Genomic DNA, 6,353 nt, shown 5'->3' on the forward strand with positions numbered 1-6,353 from the left:
AAAGCAACTGAATATGGAAAATGTAATTACAGCAATGGGAGGTAGGAAAGGAGACCATAATTAAACAAAGAAAAAGTTTATTAAATTAAAAACAAACTTGAGGGGTTGAGGCTGTAGCTCAGTTGCCTTCCATGTGCAAGGCCCTGGGTTCAATTTCCAGCATTACCAAACTACTCTTCCCCCCCAAAATGATTAAAAACATGGATGGTAGAAACAAATGACAATTTATATTAGCTATAATAAAGAGTAAATGCATTAAATCTAACTGGTTTCATAAATCTCTTAGATCTCATTTATGGGATATTTTGAATGAAATTTCTTTTTCTACCATCTTAGTTTCTTTATAGGTGCTTGACTTCAAAGTGTAGAAAGTTTATTTTTATAAGAAGGTGAAAGTTAAGAATGTTTTCTTATTTCTACATTCTGCCCTACTTTCTATAGTCATTTAGTTTTAAATCTGACATTTTCTATTTTGATAGAATTTGCCCTATTGGAAGATTTTAGACACAGGCATCTGATAAAACATAGTATTTTAAAATAGTTTCTACCATATATTATTATAGAGCTCATAAATGTAGATATAGTTCAGGATTTTTTTAACTTAAAAAATTAACTGAGGCATAAAATTACAAAAATGTACATAGTATGGGGTAATGTGATGTTTTGATACCTGTATATATTATCTAATATTTAAATCACATTAGACATATCTATCTCCTCAAATATCATTCCTTGTGGTGAAACTACTCAAACTCCTTTATTCTACCTTTTTGAAATATAATGCATATTATTGTTATGTATAGTCAACCTAATGTGCAGTAACACACCAGGATTTCTTATTCCTCTCTAACTATAACTTTGCACCAATTGGTCAACTTAATCTCCATCTCTCCCTCCCCACTGCCTTCCCCAGCCTCTGGTCCCTACCAGTCTACACTCAACTTCTGGAAAATAAGAGTTTTTTGGATTCCACATATGAGATCTCACTACTTGTCTTTCTGTGTTTTGTGTATTTCACTTTATCATCGTATTCTCCACTTCTATCCATGTTGTTGCAAATGACAGGATTTCATTCTCTTTATGGCTGGATGATATTCCGATTGTGTATAGACACATTTTCTATACCCATGCATTAGTTGATGGACCCTTAGCTTGTTCCCAATCCTTGGCTTTTTGAATAATGCTGCAATAAATATGGGAGTGCAGACATTTTTTCGATATACTGATGTCATTTCCTTTGGATATATACCTAGTGGTGGGATCACTGGATCATACGGTAACTCTATTTTGTATTGATGATTTGATTGATTGACTGTACCAGTGATTGAACCCAGGGGCACTCCACCACTGAGTCACATCCCCATTTCTATTTTATGTTTTATTTTATTTAGAGGCAGGGTCTCACTGAGTTGTTTATTGCCTCACTTTTTCTGAGGCTGGCTTTGTACTTTCCTGCCTCAACTTCTGGAGCCACTGGGGTTACAGGCATGCACCATAGTGCCAGGCTTATTTTTTTGAAGAATCTCCTTAGTATTTTCTACAATGCCTATAGAAATTTACATTCTTTTTTTTTTTTTGCTGGTGCTGGGGATTGAACCCAGGGCCTTGTGCATGCTAGGCAAGCACTCTACCCACTGAGCTACACCCCAGCCCCTAGAAATTTACATTCTTACCAACAATATAAAAATGTCCCCTTTCCCTTGCATCCATTCATTCTCTCTCTCTCTCTCTCTCTCTCACACACACATACACACACACACACATACACACACATACACACATATTTTAGGTAGAATTTATTGTATAACAAGCTACACAACTTTAAAGTATGCAGTTTCATCATTTAAAGAGCATAGTTTGATAATGACTTATAAGTCTTTACTCTAGAGAAATAAAAATAAATGTCTACACAAAGATATGTAGAAAATAAAGCAGTTTTATTCTTTTTTTATACCTTCATTTTATTTATTTATTTTCATGTGGTGCTGAGGATTGAACCCAGTGCCTCATATGTATGAGGCAAATGCTCTGCCACCGAGCCACAATCCCAGACCCCAGTTTTATTCTTTTTTTTTTTTTTGAGAGAGGAGAGAGAGAGAGAGAGAGAGAGAGAGAGAGAGAGAGAGAGAATTTTTAATATTTATTTTATTTAGTTCTCGGCGGACACAACATCTTTGTTGGTATGTGGTGCTGAGGATCCAACCCGGGCCGCACGCATGCCAGGCGAGCGCGCTACCGCTTGAGCCACATCCCCAGCCCCCCCAGTTTTATTCTTAATAGCTCCAAACTAGAAACTAGAAACAAACTGGGAATAACTATAATGTTTAATAGCAGATGAGTGGATAAAAAATGTTGTTATATTAATGAAATGGAATATTATTTAGCAATAGAAAGGCATGAACTAATGGTACATGCAGCAATGCGGATTGTTTTCTACTTAAAACAATTTAACTGAGCATTGTGCTAGCACTACTAGGTGCAACAGTGCACACCTGTAAGCCAGTCATTTAGGAGGCTGAGGCAGGATTGTGAGTCCCAGACCGGTATCAGCAACTTAGTGATACTCTGTCTCAAAATTAAAAAAGATAAAAGGGTTGGGGCTGTAACTCAGTGATAGTTCAATCCTTGGTCCAGTGGCAGGGGGAAACATTGTGCTGCATAAAAGAAACCAGACAAAAAGCTGCATGCTCTGTATGTCCATTTACATGACATTCTGAAAACAGAAAGACTATAGGGTTCTTAGCCAGATAATTGCTTCTCAGAGTTTAGGGATGAGACTATAGGATCAATTTCAGAGGAACACCAGAGAGATTTTTGAGGGGTTTTCTCACAGTGGTTCCATAATACATATGTTTATCAAAACTTAATGAATCGTTCACTAAGGAAGGGTGCATTTTATTCCATCTTTATCTTTGGGAAGTTCATTGCTTGTATGCCTGGAAGAAAAAGGTCAGATACTTCAATATATTTTTAATATCTCAATAAGTGTGACAAACAAAATAAACATTAAAAAATAAGAGCCACCAGTTTTTATTCTTGCTCTTCTAATAGAACAAATATGCATTTTAGTTTCCCCAGTAATGTCCTCATGAATCGCTACAGCACAGCTTCATTCATATCATCCTATACTCCCATATAATCACTTACTAGATTCAGGTGGATTTAGGGGAGAGTTTGCAGAAGAACAGATGGAGGAGCTGCCAAAGTTCAAAAAACACAGAAACTGTCACACCTTGGATACCTTCTGTCCAAAAGCCCCACCTAGGGGCATCATGCCACAAAGACGAACACCATGCAGCCTCTATTTCAGTGGGAAGAAGTGCTCAAGGGCCAGCTATGTCTTGGTTCCTTCTCCAACATCCCTGTGTCCTGGAGCAAGGGAGGCCCCATGTCTGAAGGTTTTTCTTCCTTGGGCCTCAGAAAGAAAATGTTCTCTCTTTTTTCAAGGTATCTAGGGTGAGAAGAACTAGCTTTGCTCCAGCACAGGTTCACTTCCAGTCAAGCTTACAAGTTACCCTGGCAAACACCATAAATAAGCAACCAGCGTGTTTATTGTTATCGTGAATTGTTAATGTTTCCATACATTGTGATAAATTTTCCATTTTGCAAACATCCCCTGAGTGATACAGAATTCTTCAGATCTATTTTCTAGTTCTCTGAAGAAACTCAATAGGTCCCAAGAAAATCTTGATCATCATATTCTCAAATATAATCAGCTCAATACACAATTGCTTATTAAACCCTTATAATGTTCCAGACAATGGAGAATGAGAGGATGGGATTCAAAAGATGAAATACTGTCCTTATTCTCAAAAAACTCACAGTTATTCATATGTTTGAAAGGAAATTGTCAGGCACTGAAGTATTCCATGTAGATGTGATTATTACATGACAATTTCTTACTTTACCCTTTTTTGTCTTCTCTTGTTTGTACAGATAAGGGAACAGAGGCTATGGACGTTGTTTTTTCCTTTTCATTTTTGATCCTGTTCCCTACATTTTCTAGGTAATGTTTCTATATTTTTTAATATAAAATACTACTGACCCATGATTTATTGAGCACATACTAGATGCCAATTTTCATTAGAGGACAGTCTTATTCCTTGTCTTCACATTCGAATCCAGTCCCCACAGCTGGCTGTACCAGAATGCACACTTTCAAAATATCTATCCTTTCATTGAGGCTTTCCTTTGGGTTAGGAACAAGAGTCACTGATGTTGCTAAACTGGAGAGATCCTGATATCTATTGAACAATGTATTCTAGGAAGTAGAGTTAGGCCATGGAAAGGCAGTGCGGGGAGAGAGGAGAGGCTTTGTCTCTAGAGAAACATCTAGCTTTATTAGATCTTGTCATACTGGGCGAAGGAGGCACTTCTGCTTCAACCAGCTGCACTGTAAGTCTTCCAGAGCCGAGTCTGCTGTGTGGGAAGTGTACCATTTCCCAGAACCTCTTCCAGGAACTGGAAAAGTATGTGAACCTATATTTGTCCTAGGGCCATTATTCTCTTCAAGAAGTGAGGATACCTTCACCAAAGGAGGTGTATCCATGGGCCATGTGTTTTGGAAGAAACTATTCTATAATGAATGAGATAAATACTTTTGTCTTTACTTGCTCTGTTCAATAAACCGTTATTGAGTGTCTGCAATGTGCCAAGTGCTGAAAATACAGTGATAAATGAGACAGGTTTTTCTGAAACAGATTTAAAACTTAAAAACAGTCAAGAATATGTCAAGTGGTAAAAATACGACGGTTGCGTGATAGTTTCTGGGAAGCTCTTTAAGTTGCACCGTTAGGGAAGCCCTCTCTGAAAGGCGTCAGAACAACCACACATGGAGGGAACTCATAAGAGAATATCTGGAGGAGGAGTGACACTGGTGGGGAAAATATCCCGTCAAAGCCCAGGAACTCACATAGTGGGAAGTGGGATCAGTGGGTGGTTAGCAGAGGAAAGAGATAAAGGACAATCCCTAAAGCAATTGGTAGCATCACTACTGACTTCCTTTTCTCCTCTTCTTGAACTTATTTTTAACATCTCCCACAACAGGTTTCTTTCTTCTGAGTTTCAATTTCTTTATATGATGTTTATAATTCTCTAATGTAACTGTTTTTTTCAGAATATAACCGTGCCTATGAAGTTAGTGAGTCATATTTTTTCTTTTCTAGAAGATTCTAACTAGCATATAATAATATACATTTTGAATCCTTTACTTGTTTTCATAGAGATCACTAAATCCAAAATTATTATTCCTGGTTCTTGATCCCAGAAGATTTCTTTGTTTTAGATTATTTCTACAAAGAAGCTCTAACACAGTTACACATTATAAAAATATCTATGTTCTTCCTTGTTCTTTCTATTTATAGGCTTGCTTTCTTCCTTTTTTTCTGTCTTTAAGTTTCTCCCGGTTGTATTTTAGTTCTGCTAACAGTCACTCTTCTTAGCAGTCACTCCATTACACAATTACAACAACTGACCCTTTACATACTCACAATATCCACAAGATAAATGGTTCTTCATCTGATTATTTCCCAGGAGAAAACTAATCCTTGGGTGTGGAAGTGAGATTCCTCAGCTACATGCATGTCTGACTAGCCAAGTACCTAAACAGATGGTTGTCTCTCCACTGAAAATTGTCTGTGTGGAATGCCTAGGCATTCATGGTGGTCTTAAAAGAAAGTAAGAGGCATCTGTCAGGATCCTCCAAGCAGTTCAGCTTTCTAATCAGACTATCTGAATTCCTGAGTGAAAGATAAGAAAAAAAACCTACCCACCCGTAGGGCAGTCACTCATCAGTAATAAAGCAGATGTTTAAACAAGGTACACCTAGTCATGTCTGTCAGTCTGTCACTGAGTGGAGAAGTGGAGATGTCATTGGTGTTGGGGAGGAAGAAGAAGGAGGGGAGGCAGAATCCTTTTAGATCTGAGAATGTGAGCAACTGATTTACAAATATAGAAGCAATGACTAAAAATAACAGTGGGGTGGCTTAAATCACTGTTGCAAGCCTGAAACAATGTCTGCAACTTACTGATTTTGAAAGAAGTCTAGGGAAAAGGACTGAGTCAGTGCTAGTTAACCTCCTGGGACATAGCCAACCTAATCCGACAGAGAGAGAACGTATTTTACACTCTTTCATACTCATTACTTTGATGAGCACTAAGGACATTTAGCTTGGGTATGTAAAATTGTTGTAGATATCTAGAGAATAATACTCCTGATAACCTACTTTTACTGGTTTTGTGGTATGATGGAAATGATGTATTTGGTATTTGGTCCTGGGAGAATCACTTGAACTTTTCAGAAGACTGATTTTTATTGTTTGCTAAATGGCAACAAGACAAGACATAAGGAAGAG

General features: G+C 37.5%; 1 non-coding gene across 1 annotated transcript; it reads right to left on the reverse strand.

Annotated features, from left to right (window-relative positions):
* Positions 1–1,576: 1,576 nt before the first annotated feature.
* Positions 1,577–1,651, reverse strand: Trnaa-agc (transfer RNA alanine (anticodon AGC)). Its single transcript has one exon. It is a non-coding gene; the product is annotated as a tRNA-Ala (tRNA).
* Positions 1,652–6,353: the final 4,702 nt, after the last annotated feature.

Source organism: Urocitellus parryii, chromosome 4, assembly GCF_045843805.1.
Source record: "Urocitellus parryii isolate mUroPar1 chromosome 4, mUroPar1.hap1, whole genome shotgun sequence".
In the NCBI taxonomy this organism is placed as follows: domain Eukaryota; kingdom Metazoa; phylum Chordata; class Mammalia; order Rodentia; family Sciuridae; genus Urocitellus; species Urocitellus parryii.